The 13942-nt window shown below is 34.2% G+C and overlaps 1 pseudogene; it reads right to left on the minus strand.

The window, feature by feature from the left end:
• Positions 1-6117: 6117 nt before the first annotated feature.
• LOC105078502 (proteasome activator complex subunit 3 pseudogene) lies at positions 6118-13235 on the minus strand (annotated as a pseudogene).
• Between the last annotated feature and the right edge of the window lie 707 nt (positions 13236-13942).

A 13942-nucleotide genomic window follows, 5' to 3' on the forward strand; every position in this document is an offset into this window, starting at 1 on the left:
TTCATTATATCAATTATTGAGACTTCTTGGAATGAATTTTATTTATAACTTGCAGACTGTCTTATCAATAAGCAGCAACTGAAAATGGAGAAATATTTGTATGCTGTTTATTTATTTACCAAAAATTCACTGAATGCCCACTATATGCCCGGCTATATTTTAGGCTTTAGGGATGCATCAGTGAATAAAAGCGACAAGATCCTTTTTCCTCTGAGAAATACAGACAATAACGACAGCATTGACAAACGTAACGGGCCAAACCAAAGGAAGCGCAGGATGAGTGGGATGCCCGGGGTCGTGGTTTCCTGCGGTTGTGTGGTTGAGACGGGTGTGGGGCTTTTCACATTTCCTACCCCTCTTCTAGAGCCAGCGTCTGTATCCTGTGAGGCTTACTTCATGTGGCATTGCTCAGGCCTCCTTTCTAATCGGTTTGTGAGTCAGTTCAGCCAGTGGGAATTAGTGACAGAAATCGGAAAGGAAAGAATGAGAGTGATTCTTCATGCCTCCTTTCCTGCATCAGAACTTTTGTTCCAGAAATTATTGCTTCCTTCCACTACTATGGGTATCAAGGAAAGATCCCCCGCCACATCCTGAGTCAGCGGCAGCTTTAAGGAGCTCAGAAAGCACTTTATCCTCACTATTTTCTTTTTCTTTCTTGAGTCTTAGATCCTAGTCATTGCTCTCTTATGTGTGTGATGTTGAAAATCATGAACTTCACTGAGCCTGAAATTCTTACTCTATAAAAACAAATACATGTATCATAGTGTGGTTTTGATTTGCATTTCTCTGATTAGAGATGCTGAACACCTTTTCATGTGCCTGCTGGCTGTTTGTATATCTTCTTTAGAGAAATCTCTATTCAAGTCTTTTGCCCATTTTAAAATCATTTTAAATCTTTTTGTTTGTTTGTTCTGCTATTGAGTTGCAGGAGATCTTATAGTTAATAATATGTTGTTGTGTATAGTTAATAATATGTTGTTGTGCACGTAAAAACTTATGAGAATAGCTCTCACAGTCAGTGTTCTTAACACACACACACACACACACACACACACACACACACAAAACAGGAAAAAGACAAAGAGCAAGGGGACTCTTTTAGAGGTGATAGGTGTGTTTATTACATTATTTGCTGTGACCGTATCATGGGTGTATACATATGTGCAAACTCACCAAAATGTATATATGAAATATGTGCAGCGTTTTGTATATTAAGTATACCTTAGTAAAGTTGAAAAATACATTTAATTAAATGTCTCTTTTCTCTCAAATCAAATATATATGTATATATATTTAAAATTTATTTGTGTGCTTGTACTTGCTTTGCATATAGTAAGTAGCACCTACTCTATGTGAGCAAAAGACTTTACCTTTCTATCTACTGAAGTTTTAAAAAGTAAGTTTTTTAAAAAAATCCAATTGTTTGATAAAATTCTAAACTAATAATTATTATAAATTTGAAGCCATACCCCTAGATGAACCTGGGGGCTCTGAAAGAAATCTATAATAATGAATCTAGGCCAGAAAACAAGCATAAAGAAAAAAATGCTCATTTAAGAAGACAAGGTGGCTACATATTAGTTACAATAATAAACACTGATGAAAGTGACTGCAGGTGAGATTCTCTTTACTTGTTTCTTTTTAAATTTACTTATGAATTTGTTTCCAGTTGTATAGAAATGGGTTATTTGAATCCTTCACCCATGACATTTCTATTTGTCCCTGCAAGATTCTCTCTAGATAGATAGATGAGTAAGTAATAGACAGATATTGATATGTCTATATATCTAGAGATGTAAGTTATATATAATATATATATAATAGTCATGAACTCACCAAACATCAGAACTACAGTATTAACTAAAACAAATCTACTTCCATGCTGTAAATGACTTCTTCCCACAATAGTAACTACTACAATGACTCATAGGCCCCAGTCTTTTTCTTTCCTTCCTGTATTCTTGTTTTTCACACAGAAAGACAGACACACACACAGACAGACACACACACACACACACATATGTATAATGGTTTTAACTGTTTTTTAATTTATTACAATAATATCATGTTGCATTTAATATTTCAGGATTCTTTTTACTAAAAGTAGAGTCGTTCTTCCCTGACCCAAAGCTCTGCAGTGTGAAATTCATCAGCTAATAGGGCTTCATCCATATCTCAGCTTTACTTTCGGTTTCTTTTTTACATTTCAGTAGACTGCACCCCCACCAAAAAAGAAAACAAAGTATTACAACACCTTAGTCACAATATCTTTATAGTAACACGTCATAATGTAGGATAATTCCACCCTTCATATTCTTCTTCCTCTGAAAATAGTGTAAGAGCTTCTCTTTGCCCATTAATCTTCCATGTAAATTTAAAAATCACCCTAATGATTTCCATATAAATCCCTGTTGGAATGTTTATTGGAATAACATTGAATCTATGGAAGAGTTAGTGGCGAATTCACATCTTAGAGAAATGATTGTATGACATCACTCTTCTGGTCCTATGATAACTTATATCTCTATATTTTCTGATATTAAGGCATTCTTCAGTAAAACCACTTTGGTCCTGTTGTAGACCTTGTTCAGTAAATGCTGCATTTGAATTGGCAACATTTTGTTTAAAATGTTCACATCTAGATTTGTGAGAAAAAGGTACTTCTAGTTGCCTTTTTTTATCGTGTATTTTGTCTTTTTTGATACCAATTCCTTTCCTTTAGTAGCTGGAATCATAGAACAAGTTGAAAAATATTTGCTGTTTTTGTTCTTTCGAAGAGCTTAAAAAATATTTCAAAGATTTATTCTTTGAAAGTCATTTTTAACTTATTTCATAGAAGAAAGAAGAAAAATCAGGCTTGTAGACTTCTTATCCAGGATTCACTTTCCACTTTTAAAATAATCAATGCTGTATAAACCCTTTAAATAATTTTAATTCAAAGTATGTGTTTGCATGTCAAATAATTTAGCTCTCCAGTGTAACAAGAGATTAAATCCCGTTTGAGCTCTATCAAATCTATCAAAATAAATTAAATTTGAATATTTATTCACCATCATAAATTGCTTTTGAGATTAGCTATTTTATTTAGAATGCTATTCTAAGAGAACACTAAGTCTGGTATGAAATTACAAATACATATATAATAAATCATTGAGATTTGATACTCAGAGCTTCCTTTGAGTAAAAACTTGCAGTTTCAATTCCACACAGTATATTTTTGATAATCTGCAAGTAGTGTTCTTGACCTAATCTAACAAAAGGCAAAATTGTTCAGCAGTTTGCTCAGATTAACTCACATATAGGATATAGGCTAAGAAGAAGGAAGGGGGCTTTCAATTAAAATGTAACAAAAATATGTCTTAACTTCTTACTATGGTTAGATTAGACTCTTTGATCAGTGACCTATTATTTTTTACAGAATAACCATAGAGATTGTTGTTTTGTTAACTGACTTCTAGGGTTTAAGAATGAATTTTAAGTGAAAATTTTATTTATAAGAAGTGGACACAGCACCACAACAAAGTCATTGAAATATGTTGAGATCACAAACTATAATTAATATATTTTTTAAATTTTGGCATCTAAGAAAATATTGTAAAATTCATTGTTTAAGAGTTTTTTATGGATATTCCCTAAACAGAGAATAAGGAGAGAAAACATATCTGAATTAATTTACAGAAAAATCTGATGGTGTAGAACATTCATTTCTCTCAGCGCCTCTCTCAAGTTAATGAGCTGTCATATGAAGGGACAGCCTTACAAAGTTGTTCAACTCCCACAGAAAGAACTGAGGGGGACTAGCAACATCTATTGGTGTATGTTAGTAAACGAGTTTATATTCCTTCAGGTATCACTCTTTTAATAGAGTTTTATCAAACTGTTAGTAGAAAAACAAGGCTGTCTTACTTTCCTCACTTTTTCTCAAAAGTCCACTATTACGTGACATCTGGCATTATGCTACTCTTAGTCTACGTTTTGTTGTTTTTGTTGATTAGATTGTTGGTTAATGTACAATCATCTTAATGAGTTTATTAAATAGGGAGAAAAAGTGAATCATTTCTAATATTTTCCCAAGACGAAAGCAAACATCACTCCAAAGCTGTAAATTACCAAAGTAAGACAAGTGTTAAGGATAAATGAGAAAACAAATCTTCATCATACTGGATATGTTGGTATATGCATATGATATACCAACAGATATTCTGAGAGTGAGCAGAAATATATAGATAAATGTATTAATTCAATTATGTATTCAGTGATATAGCCACAATTTAAATAAATAGATATACAGATAGATCAACTTATTTCATATTTAGTCAATACAGCAGTAATAATGAATAGAGTTCATGGACTCTGCCCCCAAACACTAATCCTACAAAGGTTATGGTCTTTTCTCCTCACGTCAGGAAAAGGTGTGAAGGATAAGTCAATAGTTAGGAATGCAGGTTCTGTCTTGAGCTTTTCTGCATCCCAAGTTTCTGCTTGTTTTTATCTAACTAAAACACGAATCACAGCAATCTAAATCTCAGTATACTTGTTCGTAAGATCAGGCTAATAATAATAGTAAATGCTACCTAGAGACTTTTTAAGTAAATGAATTATTTTATATAAAATTTTGTTGTAATTATTATAACTGTAAGTAGAATTCACGAGTCTTTTGCCTTAGCACATGGTGCTTTAAGGGCTCCTATGCTCCATCCTGAATGAATTACAAAATACAGTCTAAGATCTGTAAAATCATAGGTTTCCATGTTGTCAGGAATACTGAACAGACCTGGCAACTAATTAATTTTCACTAATTTCTCCTTCTCAGCTTGGTTCTGAGTGTAATTTTAGCCTTTGTTTTACAGTAGCTTTGAAAATAATTGCTAAGATTTTATGTGACATTTTCTCCTGCTCTCTTTTTAAAGACAAAACTAAGAGGTCACAATGAAAATCTTACAAAACACAAAGTAATTATGCTGTTATCTTATAGAGAGAGACTTATTATCATTAACCACAAAGATTCATCTCCTAGAGGAAAGGAAAATGGTAATATTGTACTTTCCACAAAAAGAAGTAGAATGCATGGTGTTAAGAATGTGAATTCTAGAGTCAGAAGGATCGGCCTCAGAATCTATGCCACTATGGGCTAACTGTGTGAGCTTAGAGAAGTTAGTTCATTTCTCTGTGCATCAGTTTCTTTTCTGATGAAACAAACAGGTATAAAAATTGTACTTATCTCATCGTGTATTTTTAACAATTAAATGAAGGAATGCTAGCAAAGTGTTTAGAACATGCACTAAACTTCAAGTAAACTTAAGCAGTTGTGCCATGTTAACTAATTCAGTTAATCATTTTGCTTCATCTGCAGCTTCTAATTAAGCATGCTGATTCTGTTTAGGTTACTTTAGCCCAATTATAATTACCAGGGAGTTGAGACATTTGCAGGACATTCAGTTGGCTCTGGCAGCAAGCAAAGAAAAAAAAAAATCACTGCACTTCCCATAAATCAAAACCTTTCTTGTTTTTCAAATTAAACAATTTTCAAAGGTGTCACTCAAGAAGGTGACACCCGTATTGTAAACATGCAAGGCGAGGTGGTATCAGAGACACTCTGTCAATTCTTACGACATTGAAAGAAAAGGTGACAAGGACAAAGGGCCTTGATGACTTGCACCTGACACAACTCTACTCCTAGAGCAAAGGAGACAAGATCAAGTTGAGACTGCCAGGGACAAGGGGATGAATACATTAAAGAACTCTGTAAATAGAAAAAGGTATTAAACGCGAAGATGAGAAATAAAAATTTTAAGTACAGAACCCTTCCTTCACTAACAAGCATATATTCTCTAATAGCAAAAGTGACATAAAAAGACTTTTCTTCTTTTTACTCTTTATGTCTTTCCTTAAAAGAAGAAATATGAAGGACTGACAAGGAAAAGGACACACACTGCCTAAATATAAAGTGACTGGAAAGGGAAGACCTAAGGAAGAGACAGCTTTGGAAGGTAAACAATATATGTGATGTGCCTGAAATACAGGCGTCTGATAAAGGGTAACAGCTCTCAATACTATCGTAAAAATCCATCCGTAATCCCAGAATCATCATATTTTCCACTTTTCTTTAATCCTAATTCATTTCATTACACCTGGCTTTGGGGTGGAGAAATCATCATCTTCAAGGATCATGTCATGTAGAGTGACATATTGATTTCATACCTCTGATATGATGAGCCGAAGACTGATCTGTTCTTTCTCACCCATATCTGTCATGCAGCAGGAGGACAGTCCTCCACGTGGGGATGTTTAGCTGTTTTAGAAACCGATTTGGCTCTTGTAATAGAATATCTAAAAATCCAGGCCAGATGGGATGCAGCTCTCAACATTCTTGGCTCTGTCTGTAACTGTCTTCTCCTGAATGGACACCCCAAAGCCATTCCCATCTTCTATCCTAGGAATCGGGAGCTGTACCCACATTTTCACTGTGTCATATTTCTGGAGCAGCAGCTAGATCTCAGGTTTCACTTTACCAGGAATTTCCACCAGCTGCTGGCTGCTTTTAGGAAGACCACTGGGCATCTCAAACACTGTGATTCCTTGCGAAGCCTCTTTACGCCCACCCAACCTTCGCTTCTTGAAAGCGGGACCTTCCAGTCTATTGTGGCTACTGGTGAGAAGACCGGGGTCAGGAACCAGCACATCCTTGTCTGAGTGGATCTGAGTTAGGTCACGGATGTTTAGGATTGGTTCCTTCAAAAATCTACCCAATTCTAGCAACTTCTTTGAGAAAAAATTTCCGACAATCTTCTGCCTCACTTATGATCCCTCTCTGAAAGATTCAAACTTGGGAGTGGTGGGTTGGGTCGAGGGACTAGAGGAATCTTGGTGCTTCCTGGAGGCAGTGCCGTCTCTTGGCTCACTCACTGCTTGCTCAGTCCCACCCTTGGTGCCTTCCTCCCAACGGCCCTCCTGCTGCCTGCTCGCTCTCTATGATTATCTTAAATAGTCCCTTTGCATATATTTAGAACTGTATCAGTGGTCCAATTTTTACTTCAACCATCAATTAGAATACTTGAGAAGGAAATTGAATTTGCCCACGTATTTGCTATTTCCATATTCTTTCTTCCTGATGTCCCAAGATTCTTTCTTTTATTATTATTTTTATTATTGTTTAGAAAACTTCCTTTAGCCATTCATTTAGGGTAGGTGTGCTGGCAACAAATTCTGTTTTCCGTTATTTGAGAATGCCTTTATAGTCCCCTTCACTCTTAGCAGTGGCCCAAAAAGGGGCAATACGTGGTCAAAATAATACTGGTCAGTATCACTTCTTCAACACTGCAAAAATCCTAAATAAGACAGCCTCTTAAGTCCATTATTTTATAACATTTCAAGAAACAAAAGCAAAGCAGTGTTGTATGTCCTACATACATTACATATCAAACATACACAATTTTTATAATAGTAAGAAATATGGAAATGATATTCACCAATTTCAAGAATTTGATTAACTCTAGGGAACAAGAAAGAAGAAAAGAATAGTATATGGACTTTTGTCTATGTCTGCAAAATATTTTTTTCTAAAAACAGAAATAAAATCATCTAAAGGTAATACAATGTGTGTTTATAATACTAAATAGTATAAAATATTATATATAATATAAAAAGTTATATGTAATAAAATAGTGAATGAATAATGAATTGACAGGTATATGTAATACTGATTTTTGCTACTTTCTCTGTTTGAAATGTGTCACAATGAATAATTAAAATATTAAAAATCTTATAAAGTAATTATCTTAATCAGTACTAGTAAGTAACAGTTATGTGCAGAATCATTTTGGAAGTAATATCCTTGTACTGTTAATTGTAGTAACAATAATTCTTCAGGGAGGTAACAGCAATATGGACAAAGGGATTAAAATGAACCCTTTGCTAACAGTTTTAAGTCATTTATAGTATTACGTAATGCTAGAATTTCACACAAAAGACACCATTTGTAACACGACAGTTACAACAACATATATCTCCAAATACAAATGATAAAGCATTTGGGGCACATGTTTCTGAGCTGAACCTAGTGAGCTGGTGGACTGATGAGCAACACAGTGAATTAATACATTTTAAATCTGTGTATGAGCACTTATCAAAGGAAAATACACATTTGCCGTTAAAGTTTCAACATGTTTGAGTACCTTGAATTGATTTAGAAATTATTATTCTTGCAAGACTCAAAAAAGTCAAGTCATTTGGTCAAGTGAAAGGATGACCTTAATTTTGGAAAGTGATACTGTCATTCAGAATTTCAATAATAAACATATAAAAGGAAACAGATTTTACAAAATACACTCCAGTGTGGTGTATTTATTTGTCAACTATTTTCATTTGTTTGATTGTGCCCTACGGTAAACTTTTACATCCAAAACTGAAAAGGAGATGTACTCCCATTAATGTGACATTTTTCAGACTTAATTTTACTGAGGACAGCACAGCAGTTTCTTAAGGCCTGACTGAACTCAGCTAAATCCTTTTCAGTCTTTCCTTTTTGACGAGCAGAAAGAAAAGTAAGGTGAAAAAAAAGCTGTTCCTTATCTGGTCCTTTATTTATCTCGCTATGTTATTATTATTTCACTATTTTTATTTTCATATTTCATAGTACTCAGCTAGCAGTCATCTGAAATAATTAGTGCACAATAAAAATGTGGGGAACAAATTAAAAAGGAATTATAAATACTTCGAAATTATTATTCTCATATTTTTTAGACTAATTTATAGAAATTAGTAATTATATAAAACTTTTTTGGATTAAAATACTTGAGACTACTTCAAGGTACATGATATGAGATGTCCTCATTTTCTGAAAAGGACATTTGTAAAGTGAATCTATGTCTTGGATTTACTTTTTCTTTTTTGAGTTCTCAGCAGTCTAGCTGAGATGAAAGGTTATCAGCATACTGAAAACCATGTAATTGAAGGATAGTATCTCTTGGCTTTACTCTGAGTGTGAGAGAGAACATAGCTCCTAGAATAATGTGATAAGCAAGAGCCTTGATAAGGTCTAGTAACCCAACCGTTGAAACACACTATGGACAGGGAATGTGTGTTTTATTTCCCTCTAGTGGTTAAGTGAATGAACAAATACAAGGGAAAAAGTCAAGTGTGCTTTGACGTGTTTGCTTTAAAGGTATTTATAATATTGAGATGTCTCACATACAATACTTAGAGAACTGCACTATAAAATTTGAAAACAGAAAATAAATATGTGCTTAGTATCAAAAATATGTGCTGAATCAGTAAAATGAATCAGTAGAAAATCTGCAATCAGGACCAAATCATTTTTCTGTATTCTGAAAGTCAGTGTTCATGAGGCAGAAACAAGGCGGTAAAGGGACATCTTCCCACTTTCAAGCTAATACAGGAAAGCTATAGAACAAACATTAAGAAAAGGAAAATTCAAATGTCATTTTTATTTGCTTTTGAGAGAATCAATTTTGTGGTAGAAAATTCATATTTACTTTGCTAACAATTATTGTTTATACCAACTCTAAAATCATTTGTATCACCTGAACATATGGTCCTGGGCAGAAGAAAAAATTACAGAAAAAAAAAAGCTACATACTTTCTAGAAGACAGATCACATGCTAAACATTTAAATAAAATATTTAATTCCCAGACCAATATCATAAGTGATGTATCATTTTCATTTTCACCATTTTACAGATGGTACTTGAAGGTAACTGGTAAAATGTTTCTAAGGTGACAGGAAACAGTAGAGCAAGGATTTAAACCCAAGTAGTCTGTCTCCAGAATTTATAGTCTATTAAGAAGGCATCAAGGCATGTTATCTGGTAGGAGAGTCTGGTATAGTTTAAAATCTTTACCATGCATAATGGATACTTGAATAATCTGGATTTATTTTTAGGATCAGGTTCTGACAGAAAATGCTACTGAATTAGGGTTTCATAGTACATTATTTTATTCAATTGTATAATAAGATGAGATATAAATCGAGAGAAGGAAAAAATTGTGGTTTTTTACTTCTAATAAAGTAATTACTTAATATACATTTTCTCAGCAATTTTTGGATATTGGTGATTGATATAATCTATAAATGGTATTTTTTTCAATTTTAGGCTGTTGTTATATACTTTGTTGTTTGAAATATTCTGGAGAAAAATGATACAAAATGATGAAATAGAGAAGAAAAGTGAGAGTTATTTTCAAAGATAAAATTACTTCTAAATTTGAATTAAGTACAGAAAATCAAAAGACGTAAATATTCTAATTTTTCAGTACTCAGTATAACTCATAAGATCAACTGGTAAAAACATTAAAAATTTTGGGGGATTTTTTCTATTGATTCTAAATATGAATCAATTACTTTAATTTTAATAGTTTCATTATCTCAAGGACAAGATTTGACATTTGTTAAAGATATACTTACTGTTTTAGAAACAATTAAATTAACAATGAGTAGGGATAATTTTGGACATAAGAGATATAAAAATATAGTAAGTTTCTGTGCTCTACTTATATCTTTAGAGAAAGTTTTTGAGGAGTGATTACCAAAAATATTTAAGCAATTGAAGGTTCATTGGATAGTTTTGTCATTTGTGAAAAACAAAAAAATGATGGCCTGTCATATTGCCTTCATATACTCTGCAATTTCAGAGAACACTTTAATAGGTTAAATACTTCTGTTATTTTATGATCACTTCTCTGCACATTGATTTAACTTTCTGCCTACTTTGAAAATCATAGCCATTTCAGTGATTACTAACTAATCATTGAAATCATTGAAATAATCATTTATTTATGCTAATAAAAAAATCATACTATAAAGTCATTCCTCCATGTCTTCCCCAAAAAGGAAAATATGTATACCATGTTCTAAGACACATTACTCCCTTTCTCAACAAAACTCCGGGAACATTTTTACAGTAGTGTCGTTTCCACTGTGAATTTGAACAAGCTCTCCCCTGTGCTCTTCTGTGGTTCTGATGCACAGCAGCACTGGACGGACACGGTTAAACAGACTGGTTTTGAGGTTTGACAGAACAGTTTTCTAATTCTAGATCTCCGTGTTTCAGGAAATGCTCAATGACTTCATCTAAAGTTGAGGGACACTATGACCATCCTCTGAAATGATGCCTGTTAAAGGGGTGGGCACAAGAGAAGTGCTTAATTTTTATAAATAGAAGCTTTCTGTGCCCCTTCACTCCTTGCTGGCACAAACCCTCTGATCCTAGTACCTTTTTACTGGCCATTGCGTTGCCTCATCCAGGCATCCCTGCCTAAGAATCATTCCTCCAACCTTCTGAATTCCAAATGCCAGTGCGTGTCGTGCCTGGTTAGGACAGAAGAAATCCTCTTAGCCAGCCTCCACTTAGCCAGCCCATCACCGGCACTCTGAACAACACTGTTGCCTATGTACCAGGCCTGTTCCTGATCGGGGCTGTGGCTGGCCTCACATTCCTCTTATCACTGGATTGTGTGCATACCAAAAGTCAGTCAGGTGTGTCATCAAAATGTCAGTGTCATTTTTGTAATAGGGAAGAACAAATTTAACTCCATGTTAGATTTGTTCCTTTGGCTCTAACCCTGTGCTCTGTTTCCTGTGCCTAGTCATGCTGATTCCAAACCTTTTGTAAAAGAATGTTGCCTAGAGCCTGAAATACACGGGATAGCCTATTCTCACAGCTTTGACCTTTAATGGTATTTACACTTTTCCATTCATATAAAGACAGAAAGTTGCAGAATAGAAAATAATATTTGTTTTGTTGGAGGTTTACGGTGACACCATGACCTGACTCATGTGGACAGTTGCAAGAACAAAGGATTGCGACGCCAAGAAGTTTGCAACAAACAACCACACCCCCTCACCTTTTTAGTATAAAAGGAGCCTGAATTCTTACCCAAGGAAGATGGTTCTCCAGGACCTTAGTCCCCCATCTTCTTGGTCTGCTGGCTTTCCAAATTAAAGTCAGTTGTTATTCCTTGCCCCAACACCTATTCCTGACCGATTTACTGGCCTGTCGTGCAGTGAGCAGAATGAGATTGGATTCTGTAACACTTTTACTTGTAGTTGTGTAATTAATTAAAAATTAGGTTAACTGATAAATACAAGAGTAGAAAAAAGGTTGAAGGCTTTAGAAACACTTGAATTTTTAAAATGGAATTAGGTATGGATGAGAAAACAGTGAAGGACTGAGGAAAACAAAACAAAAAAATCTCAAAAGAGTCTGCTCTTAGATTTGTTCAAGCACTTGTCACTTCACTTTAAAGAAACTGAAACTAGTAACGGTAGAAAATATGTTATGGTGAGAAGGACCTGTTCTACAACCAACAGCCAGCAACCAATCAACAGATAAGTATATGCTTATGTTTGAGTTTGAATTATTAAAATTGTGCTTGTATGCTTCATTTTTTGTAATTCTCTAATTTTTTTTCCCATTGACCAACGCACTACGTGTTCCAGTTATGTTGGTTAAGATGGTAGATATATACCAGAGCAGACAATTAACAATCAAAAAATAATCAGTCAATTATTCAATAAAGGAATCCAGGTGCTTAGTTGCTGTAGCCACATATTAAATGCTTAATATTCACGTGTGGCAACTGGTGGAAATGTGTTGGACAGTGCAGATTCAGATCCTAAGAAAGCCCTGTAGGTATGATTTGTGAGTTTTTCTTACTGAACTTGGGAAAAATGTGTTTTGCTCAATGTATACGAATTAACTTGTTTTCACTGTGGCAAAATACATGTAACATTCACCACTAAAGAGGGAAAATTTACTATTTTAACCAATTTAAAATATGCCATTCAGTGGCATTTAGTACATTCTTGTTTTTTGTTTTTTTCAGGCTAGAAGAGTAACCAAAATCTTTAATGATAGAGAATTACAGGAATAAAGTGCTAAACATCTGTTTCCTGTTTCCCTCTTTAGATGCTGGCTATTCAGTAACAGTTTGTGCATCTAACTCTTAAACCAAAACATAATGAAAAATATATACCAACAGAAAAATTCTGTCAAACATACTCTGTTGCGTCAGCAAAATGCTCAAGTCAGAAAAATATTTTAATTTTACTTCAGAAGTTAAAATGCAATGAATAATATCATTTTTGATGTTGCTTGATACTTAGGGTTTTTTAGACACAAGTCAGTTTTAGTTTCAGGGCTGTTGGCTGACGTCTCACTACCTGCTGCTGGTTCTCTCCTTGAATTGGCATCACTGGGAGTTGTCTGCGTGTCCATGCTATACAGAATAATAAATTACTTCTTTTTTTTTTTTTTTTTTTTTTGTATTCTCTCATTTAAGTTGGCAGCTAGAATTTTATTTAAAAGTTTACGGTAAAATAGCTTAAAGCTATCCTAACAGATGGTCATTGAGAACTTCTAAAAATATTTTTGATGGTTTGGGGAATAGAATATTTTTGCTTTGCCCTGACACTGGACTCAGACTATTTTAAAGTTCATATGGTGTTATTTGTTTTATTTATAATCCACTGTCTTAATGAAATAGATTTCCTACCAATTGGAGTAAAGCCTGAAGATACAGTAAACCATAAAAGATATTCCAGAATAAAAGCATCAACTGCACTGATCAGCAAGATAAATGAGCAAGCCTACAGGGGGTGATTAAATTAAATTGTATTGAAATCCACTTAGGAAAAAGAGGCTACACTTATGTTCCATCTCCTCAGTTCTTGTCAGCTGTGGGGAAGCCAAATCTTCAGAGTGTTTTCCAGAAATTACATTTTAGAAACAAAAGGTGTTTTACTTACTGGATGATAAAACATTCCGTGGAGCAGTGAACCATGGAATATGTAATCAACAAGCGCTATTGAAGAGGCAGAGGGAACCAACCTATTTCAAAGGGGGTTTCTCCATCTGTCCTCTCTGCAAAAGAGGACAACACTTGGGGACTGATAGTTTGGCCGTGTTGCCAAGAAAGAGAGGTA

Source organism: Camelus bactrianus, chromosome 6 (assembly GCF_048773025.1).
Source record: "Camelus bactrianus isolate YW-2024 breed Bactrian camel chromosome 6, ASM4877302v1, whole genome shotgun sequence".
Classification (NCBI taxonomy): Eukaryota; Metazoa; Chordata; class Mammalia; order Artiodactyla; family Camelidae; genus Camelus; species Camelus bactrianus.